The sequence below is a fragment of the Rhinolophus ferrumequinum genome, chromosome 22 (assembly GCF_004115265.2).
Source record: "Rhinolophus ferrumequinum isolate MPI-CBG mRhiFer1 chromosome 22, mRhiFer1_v1.p, whole genome shotgun sequence".
Taxonomy (NCBI): Eukaryota; Metazoa; Chordata; class Mammalia; order Chiroptera; family Rhinolophidae; genus Rhinolophus; species Rhinolophus ferrumequinum.
The window spans coordinates 5076755-5098174 of record NC_046305.1 but is presented as its reverse complement, the minus strand read 5'-3'; the positions used below and the strand labels follow the sequence as shown (position 1 = coordinate 5098174).

The window sequence follows — 21420 nt, the reverse complement described above, 5'->3', positions numbered from 1 at the left end:
CCGTCATAGTTTCAGGGAAACATGGTAGGAGGGGAGTAAGTACCACGACCAATGCCCGTGTTTATTCTATTTTCACTCATTTAACCATGACACAAACACTCAAAGAAAACATAACCCCATTTCTGTTTTCGGGAGTGCTACAATGAAAATAAGCAAGGCTATGATAACGACAGCACAAAATTAATATCGGCCCCATTTTAAATGCGAATCAACAGATTGAAAAGGGAGCACAGCCCTGAGAAATTTTTAAAGTGCTGTCAGTTGGAATTTCTAAAATACTTAGCTACTCCATAACTCCTAGGGGGAAAAAAAAAGAAAAGAAAAAAACCCTATTGATTTTACAAATACTGCAGACCTTCACAAAGCTTGAAAGTGTTTAATTTGGGGTAGAAGCCAAGGAGCAGGGGGCAACTATCACGACAACGTGATTTACCTGTTTTAAACCCAAATAGGCTTCCTTGGCCTCTGAAAATAAGACAGACTTTTTCCCCCCTTAGGCCCAATATTACTGCAAACTGTAAGAAAGTCTTTTTAAAACAAAATTAGACAGAGCTGATGCTCAGCTAGGAGCTGTCGTGACGCTGGTGAGGCCCCAGAAGGGTCTGCTGTGCCCGCGGAGGAGGGGGTGTGTGGAATTGGTGGGGGGAGTCATTTTGGTTATTAGTAAATAAATCAAGCGGCAGAGAACATGAGGCCTAGGCAACTGCTGGAGGAGCCCAGGCCTCGCTCTCCCCCTTCTCTTCCCAGCACAGCCTGGGTTTGATCTCAGAGCCCTGTGGATTGCCAAGGAAAAAAAAAAAAAAAGAATCATATCGAACCACAAAAGCACATGGGGCGAATGTAAAATATAAACACGGCGTTGGGCTGTGAGTGGCTGTTATTAAAGGTCTGAATTACTAAACATGAGAGGCGGGGAAAGCCAGGCGGCCATTTCAATAATATAAACCTCCCCGAATTAGACATTATTCAAATGAGAGAGGTTCGGCTAAGCGGCGAGCAGGGAGGACCCAGCCCCCCGCAAGAAAACGCCGCTGCAGACCGCGGAGGGGATCCCCGCCTCCCCAACTCCCCGCAGGAGGGAAACCGGGAATATTATCAACTTGTCAGGCCGGCGGTCCTGGGGCCGGGTCAGCCTCACCGCCGCGTCCTGCGGGCCTCGGGGGACTTTGGGGCCTGGGAGCGACAGGCCCGACCCCCGGCCCGACCGTGCGGGTCAAGGAGACATCAGACCACGCCGGGCGCCTCCGACCCCGGGAACCGCGGCCGACGGGGACCGGCTTTTCCAGGACCCACGGGACTGCGGACCGCCGGCCCGAGCACATGGGGCGGCCCGGAGGACATCCCCTGCGAGGGGAACTTCCCCAAGGGTCCTCCCGAGGGGGCAAAGCGGCCCCGCGCGGCGGCCACCCGCCGCCTCGCGCACCTCGACCGCGGGCCTGCTCGGGTCAGGCCGCCACCCGGGGGACAAGCGGGTGCGGCCGACGCGCCGGGGCCGTGACCCGGGCTCGGACCCCCGGGCGCCCGGGCGGCGGCGTGTACTCCCCCCGAGCACCCCCCGCCGCTCCGCCCGCGCCCGCTCCCGGGGGCACGCGTGCGGCGGTCCGGCCGCCGGGGTTCGCTCCGGGCCCGCCGCCTCCCGGCATTGTGCCGCCGCCACCTCCGTCCTCCACGCCCCCCCACCCGCCCGCCCGTCCGGCCCGGCCGCCCGCCGCTATGAATATGTAAAACGTCTTTATTGTCCTCCTCGGCCCCGGCCCCGCCGCGGACCCGCTCGGGCTCGGGCACGGCGGCCAGGCGGCGGCGGAGGGCCGGTGCCGGCGGGCGGCGGTGGGCCGGGCCGGGGCCGGCCGGGCAGCCGGCGGGCCGGGCCGCAGCCCCCTCTGCCCCGGGTCTTCCCCCTCCGCCCGGCCGCTCCGAGCCTCTCTCCCCCTCCGCTCGGCGCCCGGCGGGGGCTCCGCGCTCCCCGGCCCCCCAGCTCCCCGCCGTTAATTATAATAATCCTGAGTACTAATAAATTATGCTAAGTCGCGGGGGGGGCCGCGGAGCCGGGGTTGAGTATGAATATGAATATGTAAAATGCTGTAATGATTACCTGCTGCTGCTGCCGCCGCGGCTGAACTCTCATCTTGACTCGCTGCTCCTCCGTCCGCCATTTTGAATATTTTAACCAAAATCGCCGGGTCGATAAGCCCTCCCTCGCTCCGGCTCCCCTCCCCCCGCCCGCCCTCCACACCGCCCCCCTCCTCTCCGCCCCTCCCGCGCCTTCCTCTCCCCGGGCGCGCGCCAGGGGGCGCGCGAGGCCGCCCCCGCGGAGGAGCCCCACCCCTTCGGGCGCTCTGCGCACGCGCCTCCCAGCCGTGGCGGCTTTTCAGTCGCTAAAGCGCCCTCAACCTGCCAGTCACCCCTGCGCTCCATTTTTTTCCGTCTGGGCTCTGCACATGCGCGACTTACTCCAAGCGCCTGAAGTTCAGTCGGCGCATGCGCGACCTCCACGGGGCTCGCTCCTCCAGCGTAGCCCGTGCAGTGGGGGACGTGGAGTGCTTGGGGCTCGTACCGTCCTCCGCCCTCCCCGCCTCGCTCCCCTCCCGGCTTGCTCCGGTTTCCCCAGGGGCCAGGGACATGCTAAAGGAAGGGCAGGGGTCCCCGCGCCCCGGAGCGTGGAGACGTGTGCAATGGCCGTAGGCGGACCAGGCCCGCGTCCCCGCCGCCGCGCACTTTTTCAGGATTTCCGCGCGGTTGCATCGCCGACAGCCAGGCGGGGCCGCGCCCCCCCTAGGTGACTTCCGGCCCTGCGGGCAGGTAGGGCGGAAACGCCCGCCGCGGGGGCCGGGGCGAAGCACCTGCTGAGGCCCGCGCCGCGTCCCGCTCTAAATTTGAATCTGAACGAGTCCCCGCCCCCAGCCCTGCCGAATCCCGAGACCCGCCGGGCCCAGGCGGGGGGAGTGTCGTGTGTTGCCCGAATTAACCCAAATCTCTTCTGCTCTACTTGTCGCTAACACCTGACGGCTTCCTCGGGGAGCGGGGCGTCTAATGAAGGCGCTGATTTCCGCCCTTTCCCTCCTTGGGCTTTCGGCCTGATCGCCGCTCCCCCGACCGAAACAAACTGCTGGCCCCTAGTCTGGACAGGCATCCTCTCCTCCCTGTCGCTTAGGAACTTTTAAAACCCAGCAGTCAGCCGGACTCTGGTGACCTAATGATAATGTCAAAATCAACAGTAGTTTCATCGTGGGTTTTACTCTGCTGCTTTTCTCAAAGTAAATAGGATAGGTGTTTTCCGTTGTAAATATCTTTCTCTGTAACTCGTCAAAATGTTCTAAGATTTCTTAAAATTTCCCTTGGACGAAATCCAGGGCGAGTTATGTTACTAATTCTTAATAAAGCCCAAAGATTTTTCCAGGTTTAGTTTTGTTTGGTTTTTTTTTTTTTAAGAGTAAAAAGAAAAGGGTATTTCATGGTAAGCAAAGGAAAAGTTACAGTCAGTCCAAGATCATCTGTCTTGAAGAGAGAAATGGCTGTAAAGCTTAAATTGGGTAGAACTGCAGGTTCTACACTGACGAAAAACTGATCGCCAAGGGATAGTCAGCAGTTGTTTTAACGGCTAAAGTTTTAATCACGGGTCTAAGTCCACTCCTTGAATTCCTTACACCGTGCAAGTATAGTTAAAGAAAGCTATCGTCAGTGACAGCCAATGAGTTTGGGGTGGGATTGATTTATTCATGGTAATTAAGCCTTAGGATGTGTGCATGACCGTTGACACCAAATAATTGGGCCACTCTATAATCTAATTATTTCAGGCCAACCAACACACAGTTCAGGAAATGCAAAATTGAATCATGTTACCCTTAATCTAGAAATACGACCTAAATTATATTCACCAGCATTACTACAGGGGAAGTCTCAGAATCATCAACTTATTTGAAACAAAGTTAAGTACCTGCCTGGGCTCTGAGGGCAACGAATTTGAAATCATCTCCACAAAGAAAAAGAACTCAAATACCCTTATTGAAATTTCTGTCTTCTATTTAATATTTGTTTTGCTCTTCAGTTGAAAAAGTAAATCAATATCATCATCACTTCATTTCAATAAAAGGAAATTGTCATGAAATGAATTTTTATTTAAGTAAGAAAAGCTCTTTGAGGAAAAAAAAATAGTTTAAAATAGTCTGTATCAACGATTCCTTTTCCTCTTAATGATAATTTTGTTTCAAAATGTGTGCCCAGGGCCTAGTACAGTGCCTGGGCATAACAGGTACCTGTAAATATTTATGAATAAAACATAATGAATAATACAGTTATACATGTTACAACTATTTTTAAAAATTGATAGTCATTTATTTAACAAATATTTATGAACATCTGCATTCTGCCGTAAACTTGACTAGGCGCTAAGGATATGAAAATATGTAAGACACTGCTTTGACCTTTGCAAACTCACATGTATCAACTCTTTTCTTTTTTAACCCTCACAACTCTAGGAGGTAAGAAATCTGTTTATCCCAATTTTCCAGGATGGGGAATTGGAGACAGAGAGATGTTCCATAAAAACTGTATTAGGGTTCTCCAGCGAAACAAAACCAATAGAAGATACAGAGATATATATGACTTTCATTATATATATGCGTGAGATTTGTTATAAGGACTTGGATCACACAGTTTTGGAGGATGAGAAGTCCTAAGACCTGCTGTCTGAAGGCCTGAGAACTGGGACAGCCAGTACAATACTGCAAGTTCCAGTCTGAGTCCAAAAGCCTCGTCCAACTTTTTGTGTTCCTTCCACCATTATCCCAAACCCTTAATATCCATTCCCACACACATCCCCGAGATTTCTGTCTGTATAAAGTAGAAAACTCGTTGTCGTTCTTTTAGTCAGTTAACATCCAGGGAGGGGCGTGGGCCTAGAGCTATTTCTCAAAAGAAGAGTAGTTATCCATAGAGGATGGCAGGGCTTTGCTCTGAAGTCCTAAGGGTCTGAGCTGCGATTCACCTGCAAGAGCTGCCGATGGCTTCTAGCAGACACAGACACTTCTAGCACCACCAGATCTGCTGGACCAGATGGCCCCAGGGCAAGGCACCTTGCCCAGGACTCCCGACCTATTGCAGAGCCTTCTGTTGTTCTGGGCCTCATTCAAAACTAACAGCTTTTGGATCACCTGGTAGGTGGGTCGGAGTAACACATCCGAATGAGGGACATGGTGTTCCTCATTTGGATGTTGCCTCCAAAATCCACTTATCCTTTACCATTGCGTATGAAGCTTTGGGACCCGGATCTCCTTTTCCTCCACGTCTTACAGCGTACCCAGACGTTTTTCCAAAGACAATTTTGATCCTGCCTCAGATATTTCCGTGGTCGTCTTCCTTGAGTGGGTGGAGAGGGCTTCTATTACATTGATAAAAGCATCACACATCTTAACACTCACAAAAGGATGCCGCTGTAGCTGCTGTGATTTGCGTCTACCCTTAGTGTACAATGTAGAGTATTTGTACTTCTCAGAGATTGTACACTGAAGTCTTTACAAGTCATTAATTATCAAAAAGCTTAATATCATTGACAGAGAACTCTCTGACGGATACGTAGTGCATTTTCCCCTCTGGTTCAGGGTCAGCACATTCATGACAGTTACTACCATCCCTACCCAAGCCCCTGGCTAATTTCCTTAATCCACAGCCCTTTCTTATGCTGAGTCTAGACTCGCTCAAACAGGATTCTTCCCAACCAGTGCTCCCAGCAGTCACTGGCATCTCATCAGTGTTGGCATACACGATGAAATCCATTTGTAATTCCAACTCTAGAGACTCTTAAAAGCCAAACTGTCAGAAAGTCGTGCACTTGAAATACTACATTAGTTTATCCCCTCGTAAGATTCTTTCATAGAATTATACTTTGGATTTATGTCACCAGCCTACATTAAAATCATAAGAAGGAAAAAACTCGGAGAAATGTATCATATTTACTGTAGGAGTGTTTTTGGAGAGTCTGTTTTCTTTCTGAGGATTCTTTCTTAATATCTGAAGGGCAGAGGTCAAGTTACTTGCCCCAGTTCACACAGTTAGGGCCAGAGCTGGGAGTTGAGTTGAATCAAAGATTGCCTGATCCCGTATCTTCTCTGTCTTTTCTCCCTAGGTCCCCACATTTACTCCCTGCCTTGGCTGCCATCTGCAACCTGCCTTCCTCCTGCATCCAGACAGCCAGTCTTTTGCTTTGTTTCCATGAGTTTTGGTGCCTATTTTTTTTTCTGGCGTTCATTGATTCCATTTCTGCCTTTCCTGTTTTTTCCTGCCTCTTCCTATCCTTCCTCATAATCTTTTTCTAGATAAACTCTTCCGGCATTTAGTCATCAACCCATTATAATCTGACATCTGCCCCAATCATTTTCCTGAAATTGTTTTTTTGGAAGTCACTGATGACCTCCTAACTGCCAAGGTGGATGATGCCGTCACTTCATCTCCCCCATCTCTCACCAACTGGCCAATAGCGGTCCTTCCTTCTTTCTTAAAACCATCTCTAACTCTGGGCTCAATGAGAAATTGCTCTCTAATTTCTCTTCTCATCTCTCTAACCAAGTCTAGGTTTTCCTCACCGGATGCTCTTCTTTTTCCCAACTCTTATACGGACTGTTGGATCTGGCCTTGCCTGAGTCGCTCCTCGTTGCTGCTGGCATTTCCTGTCCTCACAGTTTCAACAACTATCTGTCTGAAGACAAACCCCAAATCTCTGCCTCAGTCCTGATCTCCCCCAAATGTCACACTATGTTTGTTGTATTTGTCTCTTTCACTAAACTATTCAAGGGCTGGGCTATATCATCTTCATTGTTGTTTGTTATCTTCTTTTGATGAATGTTATAGCATATGGCGTGGACAGAGTCTATGCATAGCAATTAAAAACATATCTTACACACTTCCCCCTGTATTTTAGTGGCCATCAATGTCATGGAAGAAGACTTGATTCTCTCACAAGCATTCATCGAGTACCTCCCATGTACCTGGCATTACTCTAGGCCAAACATTTCCTTTTGGTTTGGAACCTATTGGGATCAGTATACATTTAATTCAAGCTTGTTCTCTTCGAAGTCTACATCTATAACTTTATATTTTATATATACCGGGGGTGCCAAAAAAATGTATAGACATGACTTGTATTCATCGTTTGTTATCGGTTTATATTGAGTATTATAATTTTAATAGTTTTTTTCCTTTCTTAAAATGTGTATACATTTTTGGGGACACATTTTTTCAAATTTTACTAGCTTTGAAATCAAGATGCATCTTACAAGGGATGTGGTAAGAAAGCATTGCATCATAATTGGCAAGATTTTTTAATGGTACAAAAATAATGGTACATATGATAATGGTATTTTAAGTTCTATGAAATACGGTATTTTACATTAAAAACAAAGGTTTAGAAGCTTCATTTATTATGTTTTATCATCCAAGAAATACTTAAATATTCTGAGTGCAATTCAAAAGTAGGAAAAGAAATATTTGTTAGGAATTTTCCATCACAAGGGTTACAATGAAAAGACTTCCATGGGCAGGGTCGTTTTGCACATCCAAGCGTTTCCTCTGCTCTAAATAAACAGCAATGATAGATAATATATAATACCAAGAGAGAAAAACAAAAAGAAATGGGCTCAATAGCAGTTGCATCCATCAATCAGGAAGAGCACAAAAGTACAGACCATGAGTGGGTCTGCTGCCATGGACCCATTGGGCTGCAGGCGTGGAGGTAGACATGTCCTAGTGCCACAAAGAGAAAGAACCAGAACCCGGCTCATGACGATGCACAGCTGCTCTGTCCCCCACCACACACACACACCTTTTGTAATCAGTGAGTTTCTGTTACATAAATCTTACATAAACCACCTTACCTAGACACATCTTAAACATGAATCAAAAATAAAAACTACAGCCTTTTATAATACAGAGAATTCTCACGTTTACCCCTTCCCTCACTTCCCTCCCTCTTGGGGAACCATGTTTATTAATTTGTTGCTTATCCTTCCAACATCTCTTCTTGCAACGGAAATTCTTATTTCTCTCCCTTTCTTACACAAAAGATACCTTGCTTTTTCCACTTAACTGCATATTCAGAAGATGGTGCCGTATCAGGATGTGGAGATTTTACTCATCTTTTTCATGGCTGTGTATTTCCTTCCTTGTGTGCAAACCATGCTTTATTCAACTAGTCCCCTCTGGCCCGACACAGGCTATTTTCAAATGTGCCCTGTTACTCACAGTGTCCTGTGAGCAACCTTGTACCTGTGTCATTTCATACTCCCACACACCTTTGTAAAATCGCTGCCTAACTGCTGCCTGGGGTTATGTCTTTACAGGCCGTTGAAGAGTTAGCAGGTAGGAAGACAAAGACACAGCCTCACAATCAGGAAGTGAACAGAACTGCTCACTTTAATAAAAAAAAAACACAAAAAAAACCTACTAAACAGCAAAAGAGACAGAGAGAGGAGAAAGACTTCAAAACAAATATGTGTGTATGGACGCATATAAATACATGTATTTCAAAAACAAAATATGTGTTAACATATATTGCATATATTTTAAAATATTGTTAATATTAAATGCAATGAATATTGATTTATTTAAAAATTATATTGAATTAATATTCAAGCAATTTATCTAATTTTTAAAACTGGATCTGTACCTCAAACCTCGACCAGGACCAATTCCCAATGGTTCAAAGATTTAAATGTAAAAAAGGAAAAGTAAAAAGTTCAAGAAAACGTGAATGAATTCCTTTACAAGAAAGCTATTGAGCTATATTATTATCAGAAAAATTGGAATTTAAGGCAAAAGGAATAAAATATGTGATAACAAAAGGCTAATCCATCAAGAAGCTATAACCATTAGGAATTTGTATACAATTAGCAGCCTGCCTTGAAATGGATAAAATGAAATTGACTAAATTACATAGAGAGATCAGCAGGATCACAGGCATAGAAGATTTTGACAGAAAAGAAGTTTCTCCCTATTATTCCTTAACCGGAAGTGTAAACTGACTACAATGCTTTCTCCCCCTCATTAAAATCAAGTAGGTTGGACCTCTCAGATGGAGCCCAAACTATGCAAACCATTACCGTTTAGCTGAGTCTCGACATGTCCAGCACAGCGAGACAGATCAGCAGATACCTGTTTGCTAGAAGGGCTCAGGAAACTTCAGGGAGAAAAACTGTCCTCCACGATCCCGATACTGACAGCTCGACCACACACACCCCAATCCATCACGGTCATTCAAGGGGATTGGCAACCACGACTGAGTGCGGCGTCCATTACTGAGCTTGAATTTTGGACTCAGAGTCCCATGAGCACTTGTCCATGGATTCTGGTGAAGAGGCAGCTCTGGAAGCAGAAGTTGGTATTCAAAATATTTAACAGCCAGAATGGTACAAGCACTGACCAAACAGAACAGAAAAGCAGCCCTTCCCAGGGCATCCCTGATGAATTTCAGCCCTGTCCAGAAAGACCATTTCATGAAACTTCCCATAGGACATCAAGACACACGGAGCTTTGATACTCCTCTGATAGAGTTTAATGCACAACAGAGAGAGAGAGAACTCTGACCAACCCTGGCAAGTCAAGGACTGCAGGGCTATGGGAAAGGGACCATCCTCACAATCAAAAGCAGTAGCAGTGCTTGGAGAAGGACGCTCAAGTAGACAGAGGGTATAAAATGGGGGGTGCCGTGGGTAACTATCAGACGTATTGAGGAGGGAACAGAGTGTGACAGGTGGGTGAGTTCTGGCGCCAGCCAGATCTGAGATGGAACCATTCTGCTCCTCACTCACTGTTTAACCTCAGGCAAGAGACTTGACTGCCTGTTTTTCAGGGTCCGCCTCTGTCAAATGAGGGTCTCAGTGCTCTCTTGGATCTCCCTGCGGTTGCAGGTGGTGGTAGCATCATGGCACATGCCCACAGTCCCCCCAGAAATACCCTCGGGGACTGGTCCTGCATAGGCTGGCACGCAAGAGCCAGTGACACAAGCAAGAGCCACACCACACAAGTCTGCGTCTTGAGCTCAAAGGCAACTTTGTTGAGCTATTGCTCTGTTTCCCGTCAGTTCCATAGATACCATTTCCAGAGATAAAAAACTACAAGTCCTTCCGTTGAGAAAATGCTAGATTATTGAGCCTTCACCACTGTGGGTAAAGTACATGGAGACCATGTGATCTCAAAGTGCACACATCTGACTCCCAACTCAGACACGAATTGGGGACGGAGTGGTCCCGAGCCAGTGGGAGGAAGGAGACAGAGGAGGCTTGGGCAACCACCTAGCTTCCTGATTATGCGGCTGGGGGCCCCTATAAAGACAAGACATACAAGTGGGGAGCGGGGTTGGAGGTGAGCACACGGTGACGGGCGGGGAGGGGGCTACAGTTTCCAGATAGAGGAGACATAGGAAGTCGGACAATGAAGTTCGCAAACTCATCCTAGAACAAGTGCTACATTTCTCATTGCTGAATATCATGACAGTCACCCTAGAAGTTCTCCCCTTGGGAAGCTATGCACTGAAGCCTAGTCTACCCTTCAAAGCAACTTTGGAACTCTCTTTCCGTAATGGCCATCAGAGCTGTCGTCATATTACCCTTGATGCCCTGAATGTCATCAAAATGTCTAACTGTCAATATTTCCTTTATCTTCGGGTAAAAAAAGGAGTCATTGGGGGCCAGATCAGGTGAGTAGGGAGGGTGTTCCAATACAGTTATTTGTTTACTGGCTCAAAACTCCCTCACAGACAGTGCCGTGTGAGCTGGTGCATTGTCGTGATGCAAGAGCCATGAATTGTTGGCGAAAAGTTCAGGTTGTTTTCATCTAACTTTTTCACACAGCCTTTTCAGCACTTCAAAATAGTAAACTTGGTTAACTGTTTGTCTAGTGGGTACAAATACATAATGAATAATCCTTCTGATATAAAAAAAAAGGTTAGCAATTGCAACAAGTTCATGAACTTCATTGTCAGACCTCGTATGGTGGGATATGAGTGTACATTATCTCACTTAAACACCATGCCGTTCTTGAGAAGGAAAGAGTGCTTCCACCGCATGGTGGTCAGAGGGGCAGAGGTTCAGAGAAAGTTGGTAACGTGCCTGAAGCTCCACAGGCACTGAGATTGGAACCCAGGACCACCTTCCATCAGCTTTCCTCACTGCGAGGCTGCCCCACCTCGGGAGAGAGAAAACCTAGCATTTCTCACTGCCAGATAGTTCTGATTACTATTTACTTTCTCATCTATTTCATATTATGATAATGTTTTCCTGGAATTGGATGATATAATACTAGAAATTGAAGATGTTTATTCGCTACAAAGATTACATATGCAGGCTTCCTGTCATAATCAAGGGCCATTACTCACATCATTTATGATTTCCAGTCTTCTCTGTATATGATAATGCTTATTTTAGGAAATCTGTTTTTACTAAGCCTGCTGATCTTCAAAAGGAAAACAGGCAGAAGCAGGACAGTGATATACCCTTTTGATATTTATCAAGCCTGGAATCTATCTTTAATGTGTTTTCTGGGAAGCACTGCATGTAGTGAACGGTATAGTATTTAAATGCTTCTGGGGATGGCCTCCCTTGTAATAAAGCAAATCACTCTAACAAAACTATTTTGTTTTATTTCTTCATACAAAATTCATGTCTGAATTTCATCTAGGCCCTAAAATGTTTAATTTCCATAACAAACTTTTGCATTATTAAATTTCATACACCACTGCATTGTGCTTTAGAAACTGATTGCAGAATCTAATTATTTCAGAATATTACCTACGATTTCCTTCGAATGAAGAGGATAATGTTGATGGGGATTAGATGGAGGGCTCCAGTCACCTCTCCCCGCCCCCCCCACAGCATTCTCAGTCACATGGACACTGAAAACTGCTCTTCTGGACATCCCTCATCCACTACCTTCTTTTCAGGGGAATGCGGCCAAGACCAAAAGTTCATTTAAAACGCCTCCCAATAGACAAAACAACCATCTTACAGACTTTCATTTCATCACTAGGCGAACCTTTCCGACGCTCTGTCAGAAGTTAGAAACCTTTTTGTTTTTCCTTCTTTTTTTTTAGGCAGCATTTTCACAACAGTCATATGACTTCTAGATCCAAAGCAGATTACATATCAAATTAAAAGGATGATGGGGGTAGAGTCCTAGAAACTCTCTGCCCGACGGAATCAAGAAGCGTCTACTGACGGCCTAGTCACAGCGGAAGAGGAAAAAAGCGACCAGCAGTGGATCCAAGAATTCAGAAAACATGGTAGTCAAGGCACGATTTATTTTAGGAGAGCGTAGCCCTCCGTACGCCATCAGCCCCTGAGGGCCTTACCACACAATGGTACCAAAAGGAGTCAGTGCACAGGATGACGTGGGGACACCAAGGAATGGTTCAATTCCATGTTTTCTCAGTTTACGCAAGTAGCAAAGCATCCAGTGTATTCTGGCAGGCTTTCCGTCAGAAAGATTACAGAGTTCTAAATCTTAAAGGGCTGCTTCAATCATTTAGAAATTTGTCTTACTTGGTAGATCACATTTCCTAACAATATGAAATAAATAAAGGTCTTATTATCTAGTATAATTGAATCCTCTTTCTTTTCATTATTTTAACAACAAACCATGTAAACCACACTGATTTCATACAGCCCAGATGTCTCCAGAACCTACTGCCTGTGGGGACAAATGAGGTCGAATTATCATCAATAATCCCGTATCGCCGACCCCATCACTGAAGGACTCCAGCACGCCCTGTCCGAAGTCCCATGTGTCTCTTGTACAGAGCCACCGCCACTCCTACCAGCCAGCAGAAGGTGGTCTGCTAGGGCCACTACAGTCCCAACCCCTGGGCACACCAGGGTGCTTATCTCTTATGCTAAAAACATACTATTTCTGACTGAAAGGGTTTTCTGACTCAAGATTGATCGATCTCCTGCCATAATAGAAAGTGAGCCAAACGTCCCGGAGTGCTCGACATGAACCAGTCCTTCCGCCTCAGCAACTGACAGATCGTGTTTTCTGCTTTTGGTTTACACATGTAACTCATTGAAACTTTCCCACAGCCCTAAGAGGAAGATACAGAGCCCACTTCAGAGGTGAGGAAACTGAGGCCCAGAGAGGGTGAGTGACAGCCCAGCACTCACACATTAAAAGGCGAAGCCACACTTCCGATGCCAGTCAGTTTCTCTCCCGGACAGAGCATCCCAGGCAGTCCAAGCGGGCCTTGTTCTGTATTTGGAAACTTCTTTCATCGTATATGCTCGGTATAAGGACGCCACAAGCATTTAGAATGTGCTATTAGAATAACAAGTGCAGGTGGTGTTGGCAAGACTCAAACCACCATCAGCGCCGCATATATTCTGAAGACGCTCTACACACATTTTCTGCAACAACAAATGTAATAACTACAAGAAGAACACCTTACATGAGTACAACACAGAGCTTGCAAAGCACTTTTCCACGCGACCTCCATACATTGCAGATTATCTAGACCTAGACTCTCACACAGATTTCAACCTGAGTGTCGGTTCCAATGACTGGAATTCTGTACTGAAAGGCTCATTCTGGGACCAGTAAGAATCAGAGCCACGATCGATTAGTCATGTCTGCCATGGCAAAGGCGTTGGAAGTAATGATACCTTAGTCACAACTTTGCTGTCGTTTACCTATTCATTTTACAAATGAACAAATGACTTGTCACTGGGCACATAGTAAGTGGCTAAGCCAAAACCAAAGTTCAGGTTTTCTTCAATGTGTTGTCATTGCTGTTAAACCATGTAATAGGCGGAGACGTTTAATACTCTAAAGGTTCATTTTCAAGAGGACTGGTATTTATTATAAAGATTTGAGCTCAATAATGTTCCATCGAGAACAAAATTAGAGATTTTCTCCAGAAAAATGCAAATAAAACGTGCTACAATTTACCACTCATCAGGTAGGAATGGCCTCAGGCATGCAAGTGGGGTGGATGACCTGCTGCACAGGTGGGGATCCAGACGGGCTACCTGAGAACATCTGGAAAGTCCTAGAAGCTCAGAACCCTATTTCAAAGGCTAAGACCTTTTCGGTAGCACAGGAATAGCATGAACTTGACATTAGACATCACACCAGGTCTCCAAGCCGACACGGCAGTATGTGTGGCCAATGTTTGAGTTAATTTAGAATCTCACTCCTGCCTATTCCTGCTTATGACGGAAGCACATCCAGCTTCTTGAGGAATTTCACTAGTGCAGTGTTTACACAATTTAGCGGAAAAAGGTAAGAGATTAATAAGTACATATGCAAGCCATGACACACACGTGGCCTTTGGGAACGATGGCAGAATCTACCAGGTGGTTATGGCTTATTTGGAGTAAAAGTGGTACAGGATGTAACACCAGTGACCTCCATGAGACTTGTAAAGAATAGCTATACAGCAGAGAGGCTGTCCCCAGTGTAGGTCCCAGGTTCAGACATCCGGCCACCCTTTCCTCTGTTCGCTGTGTTATTTCTGAATACAAAAGACGAGGAGGTGCATGTTGTGTGGTCAGCTGTGGCCATCGAAAGCCAAGCAGCTTTTTCTTCCAGCCGGAGCAACCTGCCCAACTATACAATACCCACGCCCCAGGGTGGCCGGAGGCGGGGTACCCCACCCCACTACTTAGCCCCAGCCACCTCTGAGGGAGCAGACAGGGATTGCTTCTAGCGCTGCACTCTGCCTTTGTGAGCTGTTTCCAAGGTGATAAAGTGTTCAGTCCTTTGCTGTAAATAAAGACAGGAGCAACGGGACGGCCCCTTTCTTCCTCCTGCATCAGCTTCTGTCGTTCTGTGCTCCTGGGGAGGGCAGACGTGAGGGCCCTGCTTCCCTGAGTCATACTTGCCTTGGGGTTTTTTGTTTGTTTGTTTTTTGTGCATGTGGAGCTTTGCTGTCAGTCATACAGCCTGGTAGCCGGCATTCAAGGCTGGCTGATCCTAACTCTTACCTCTCACTTCAAAACGTTTCCCCATCAGGAGAGGAACAAATTCACATGCCGTTGAAGATGATACTGTATATTCCCAATTAGTCACAGACCCTCCCTGCGACGGGATTGTGTTTCCCCAAACCATTGGCATGTGCCTTTCATGGCCCAAATGAGCACTCAGAGGAAGCGACGTAGCTGTTTCTGAGCAAAAGTTTTAGAGCCATCTCCGGGCTCTGCCACGGCTGATGTGCAATGAGAGTGAGAAACAAAACTTGGTAGATGTAAGCCATTTGGGGGAGTGTTTGTTACCGCAGCCTAACATAGCAAAAGCTGACTGATTAAATACTGGTCAGCATGACACAGGGAGTACACAGGCGAATGGGCCAGGTGGGGACTGTGCCCAAGGGGGCGGCCCACTTTGGTCTAAAGGGTATGGTAGTGATTCAGTTCCAAGTGATGATCCAGGAATACAGGACCCATTGCTACCCCATTTTCCAATGTGTAAGAGACTATGAGGAATCCAGATTTTGATACCAGTTCTACCAGTTTTTCAATATCCAAACTAAAGTCAGTTCAAATACGTCATGCTCTGTAAGTGCAAATCCAGCGTCAGGCTCCCATGTGCAAACTCTGTATTATGCTGACCTTGTGCCGTAGCAGAACTGGTCTGATCATTTCTCCCCAACACCCCTCAAATTCCCTCCTGCCTGTTGTTCCTGAGGCTGTGCCTCCCACTCCCCCACTCTTCTCCAAAACTCCCCTCTTTCCAGCCATTCGTCAAGTTCTCCTTCCCCCATTTCCCCGACCAGACTCTCCACCCCTAACTCACAGTCTGTACTGTATTTAGAATTTTGTACACGCCTCCAACGTTGTTTGTCTTCTTACACACAAATTCCATCCTTTGAGAGTCTATAAACCCAGTGACGACAGAGACTGTAGCTTATCATTTTTTGGCATTCTTCATGTCCCACAGATGTTACAGGTACAAAATTTATGTTTTTGTGCCAATAGCTTTTTGGTTCAGATGGACACCCACTGTCAGTGACCTGCTCTGAGGTTCTGGAAAGCAAAGGACGAAGCCTATAAGGACCCAGATTCGAGACACTAATTTACCTATTTCTCTCTTACTAAAGGGTCAGCTCATTGAGAAACAAACAAATAAACAATAACTCAGGTTTGAACGCTGCACACACAAATCTTGTTAACATCTGGGCTTCTTTGTAGACTAAGCCCTGTCTGCAGTGACAGATATAATTAGGGATATAACAGTGGGTTAATCCAGCTGAGCCACAATTGAGTTCAGCTTTCTGTTGCCCGTCCTTCTAAGACCCCAATTACAGCTTGTTTTACGCCTCAGCATCCAAAATAAGTTACGACGTTCAGCTGAGTTCTTAAAGAAAGACATTTACGTTAGAAGCTGTTGGGACATCCTTCCAAGCACTTTTTGGGGTGTCCAACTGTATACCATGGCCACTGCAGGGTTTGTGGCAAGCCCCAGCAGCAATTTGTTGAATGAACAAATGAATCAATGAAATGCTTTTATGCTGCAGGTGTCATTTGTCCAGCATGGAAAGATTAAATTTCCACCACTCTTCCCCATTCCTTCATAATCCAATTGGCTTAACCCCTATAATTTTCACTGCTTTTGAAGTAATTCTGTACTTAGTCCTCCTAATTTCCCTGAGAACCTAACTTAAACACTAAGAGAATCGAGTTCTTCAATTAGCAAGTATTTTAACAAGGGTGTGTGTGCGTGTGAGTGTGCACGCCATGTGTGTTCTTTCTTAAAGTGAGTTGTTTAGTGCATGTATGAAACAGGGCCAAATGACACCCAAGGTATTAAACCAATTACTAGAAGATATATGACCAGATCTGTGCTAGGAAACTAATACCAGTCAACAAAACAAACCACTTGGACGTGAATCACTTCCCTTTGGCAACTGAAATTAATTTAAACAACTTCCCCCATTGCAGCCCCATGGTTTTGTCTGACATTTCTTTCAAATGCCAATGAGTACCTCACTTTGTCAAATTATATAAATCCAAGATGCTGGTATTATGTGACTTCGAAGCCATATGGCCATATGTCTAGGATATTCGGAGACTCTGAACTTCATGTAATTCAAATCCTTTTAATAAAGGCAATTTATTAAATATATATATGTACATATGAAGTCATTTTATGTAATTGTCAGACTTCAGACAATTAAATTCACAAGTAAGAAAACATTCTCTATTACCATCCAATTCAACTCAATTCGGCCAACATTTACTGGCTATTGTATGATATGACAATCCCCAAGTTAGGTCAAGGGGATATCAAGGTAAATATGACATAATCCCTGCCCTCAAGGTTCTTATAAAGAAAACAATAAATCACAATTTGGTGATTCAAGTATAACAATCAAACGACGTTGCAACCACAGGCAGCATATAACTGTATTTAGTGTGGAGGTGGGACGGTGGCAGGGTAGGGTTCCCAGGAGAGGCGACTCCTTAGCGAGGTTTTGAAGGCTGCATAGCAGTTTACTAGTTGTACCTGGGGGTGGGCCTTGACATTCCAAGAAGAGGAGTAGCCTGTATGTGTCCTGCTTTCTTGTTCAGCAAATTAAGATTATTCTATGGAGATAACAGAACCAAGCGCCTAAAAAGAGAGCTATTGACTGAACAGCATTTGTTATACTTCAGACATGTCTCTGGAATTTAATTTTAACTAGCTAGCCTCAGTTAGGAAGAAATTTTATTATTGGGTACAGTTTTGTTTGTTTAAAAACTAGGTAAAAACCACTCGTTAGATTTTATATTTCTTGGCTGTGAACAAGAAAGGATCCTTCTTGCCTTATCCTTAAAAGAAAATATAGACCCTGGACAATAATACGTATTAACTATTCAAAGGAGAAGACACATGTCCAGGCATCTTCAGTTACCCATGTGCCACGTGGACATGGGGGCAGTGGGGACCCACTCGACTCTGGGGGTCAGTCCAAACCTGAAGTATCCTGCTTCACCCTGACACAAACTCCTAAGAAAAAAACTTATACGTTAAAGTTTGCCCTGGGAGAGTTTAGCCGTGAAACGTGAAACGATGTTTGAGTAATGATCGTAAGACCCAGAATAGCCAGGAAAAGAAAGACAAAATTTAGTGAAGAGTATGCTGGTGACCTTCTTAAAGACCTTTGTCTGGACGGTTCAGGCAGATGTGGGCGTGGGTGACCCCAGAACAGCAGCGTGGGAGCCCTGAGTGTTTGTTCCAGAAAGTTATATGCTGCCCTAACATGTGTTCAATGCAGTCTTGACAACGCGGCTACTGTCCGGTGGTAAACTGAGGCACAGACACAGTTCAAAGTCCCAAACCCCATAAAAGGGCTAGAAATTCGGGAGTCGTTCTCACTCTGTACCTTGGTATAACTCTTGAGTGGTCAGATTTTTGGCTTGTGTATTGATGGCCCTGCGAGGGAAAGAAAGAAAAAAATATATATATAATGGAATATTACTCAGCTGTAAAAAAGCATGAAATCTTGTCATTTGCTACAACATGGATGGACCTTGAAGGCATTATGCTAAGTGAAATCAGACAGAGAAAGACAAATACTGTATGATCTCACTTATATGTAGAATCAAGAAAAGGAAAGAATAGGAAAGAAAAGAACAACAAAGAAACCTCAAACTCACAGGTACAGAGAACAGATTGGTGGTTGCCAGAGGTGAAGGGTGGGAGTAGATGAAATAGGTGACGGGGGTCAAAAGGTATAAATTTCCACTTATAAAGTACGTCCTGGGAATGTGATGTACAGCAAGGTGTAGTGAAAACCGTTGCATTGCATATTTGAAAGTGGCTAAAAGAGTAGATCTTAAAAGCTGTCATCACAAGAAAAAGAAAATTGTTTGTCAGAGTGTATGGTGACAGATGTTAACTGGACTTATGGTGGGGATCATTTCACAATTTATACAAATATCATTCTTATGTTGTACACCTGCAACTAACGTAATGTTATATGTCAATTATACCTCAATAAAAAAAGAAAGAAAATGTTCATTCGAGATGTTATACAAATGCCCAAGACAGCACGGAGTTAATCACCGACGAATTAAAAAAAAAAAAAATTGCCCAGCATTTCAGATGTTTCTATTAGTTAAGTGAAATAATCCTATTAAAAATGTTGCTTCTCATAGGATGTTGCCCTCATTCTGTATTAATTAGTTTTGAAAATGCTTCAACCTCCTTTGTTGTGGTGGAAATAAAAATGTATAGCATTTTGTTTTTTAGAAAAAGAAAGAAACATCTTCATGCTGCTGAAACTCCCGTTCCCTTGAGGGAAGAAAACCAAACCAATAAACGTGTAACATGGCAGATGGTGGTAACTGCTATGAAGAAAAGCAGGACGGGTTAAACAATACTAGTGATGGCAGGGAGCAGACTTCCCAAGGCCGGCCTGGCTGGGAGGTGCCCTTGGAGGCGAATGAGAAAGGTGAGATCACGAAGGATGGATACTATTTAAGAGACTCCTGGTTGGGCAAGGGCCCAGGGCCTGTGGCAGCTCTAGTCCTCACGCCAACCCAGAAGGTCAGGACCGCTGCTTTCCCTTCTTGTTTTTTCCTAACTCTTTGCTTCTCCAGCTTCTTCATCCTCCTCTCCCTCCCCCTTCTCCATCTCTCCCCTGCCGTCCTTTTCCTCCTCTCTTCCTCCCCTGATTTTCCTCCCTGGCACAGCGACCTTACCTAGCACTGTCTTGGAGGAAGCCTGAGCTTGTCAGAAAATGCTACATTTTTGAACAGGTGGGGAAGATGGCTAGAAAGTATGTCTCAGTGAGTGACACTCAGTCTAGATGCAGCCACCGAGGGACCTGCTAGGAAAGCCTCATGGAGCTCACCCCCACTCTTCCAAGCCTGGGGTGCGTCCGGCAGCCCTATTGCCAGCTCTCAAGAATACGGGAGCAGGACACAGACACAGGCAGAGGAAGGGACCATAGAAAACACAGTCTCTACCTGTCGGCAGCCAAGCTGAAAACTCATCAATTCTTCCAGGAAAGATTTCCGGGTTCAGGAATTCAAATCCGAAAGCTTAACTCGGCTCAGCTACCGCTGGGACAGAGCAAATGGAAGCTGTGTAGCTTGTATCCCGTTTCAGACTGTGCATTACATTTTAGAAAACAAAGTGAAAAGTGTCTCAACAATGGCATGGTTTCCACAGCCTCTCCTCTTTAACCTGATGCCAGAAGACAGGCAACGATGAAGTCTCCTGGCCTTTAAAGCAAAACTCCCATTCTCATGTGTGAAGACCAACGTGGCCTCAGGTATTAAGTTTGGAGTGTCTTCAAAGACTAAGGAGGGAAACGCCTGCTGGAGGTCCTGCCTGCCTCAGACAGAGACTGGGGATGGAGCGAGAAACAGTGTCCTTCGATGGGTTTCCTCTTTTGCATCCCTAGTCCTAAGTCCCCTGCTGACCCTGTGTCACTGCGAAACCCACGGGGCCGTGTCGTTCCGCTGAGAATTCTGCCACCCCCTCCTGCACACCATCTGTCCTCCACGTCTCTGCCGTGGCTCCTGCCACCTCGTAGGGTGACAGCTCGCTTCCACCGGGCTTCCCCCGCTAGCCTGTGGGTCCCTCATGGTCAGCCTGTGGTCTCATTCATCTCTGTAGGGTCCAGTCCACTTCGCAGGCATGGGGACGCTAAACATGGCTGAATGAGGGATGGAGCAGGGACCAGAGTCCGAGGGGGCACGCTGGTCCTGCCTGTGTGCTTCCTGTGACGTTCTCTGTCCCTGCAAGGACGTGGCTTGAGGCACTTCTTGGCTGGGAAGCCTAAGCATGATGCTCGTGCGGGTTCACCCCTGGGCTACGTCACCATCCTCGCCTCGTCTTTGTGCTTTGACTTAGACGAGGAGGCCACTGGCTTGTACTTGTAGAGAACCTGATGCTTTTCCAACAGCAAAAGCCAACTCTGAGTTTACGTCAGTGGCAAGTTGTGAACGCCCAGCTCAGGGGACTCATCTGCCAGCTTTGGAATGTGCCCTGGAACTCCTAGGTTATTTGTATGTCACAGAAAAGACAAAGGGAAGGAGGGAGGGAGGGCGGGAGGAAGGGAGGACATGAAAGAAGGATGGATACTATTTAAAAAGGAAACGGCTTAAAACGACTTCATTCCTTCATTCACTCATTCATGTATTAATTAAACAGAAGTTGTTAAATAAACGTGTGAACCATTCACTGAACCACACTGTGCCTGGCACTGTCCTGGGTAGGAGAGAAGACACAGAGGAGTGGACATGGTGTGTGTGGTTGGAGGCCTCACAGTATTTACGGCCCAGCACCCCTTGGGAGCCCGGGGATACCGTGGCCCAGGTCACATAACTGGAATACCTAGCAGCTGTCCCCCTGTTGCCATGGAGACCCCAGGGAGGAGAAGAGGCGGGAGGTCCTCTCTGGTGTCACCCAGCAGCGTCCAGTGTTCTTTCATCTTGGACTGAGCCTGAGCCCTTT

General features: G+C 46.1%; 1 long non-coding RNA gene across 1 annotated transcript in view; it reads right to left on the bottom strand.

Moving 5' to 3' along the window:
- LOC117014431 (uncharacterized) overlaps window positions 1-2148 on the bottom strand; it is a 36306-nt gene extending 34158 nt beyond the window's left edge. Inside the window, exon 1 of the long non-coding RNA XR_004421524.1 lies at window positions 2093-2148. This is a non-coding gene — a long non-coding RNA (uncharacterized LOC117014431). The remainder of the gene's footprint in view (window positions 1-2092) is intronic.
- Window positions 2149-21420: the final 19272 nt, after the last annotated feature.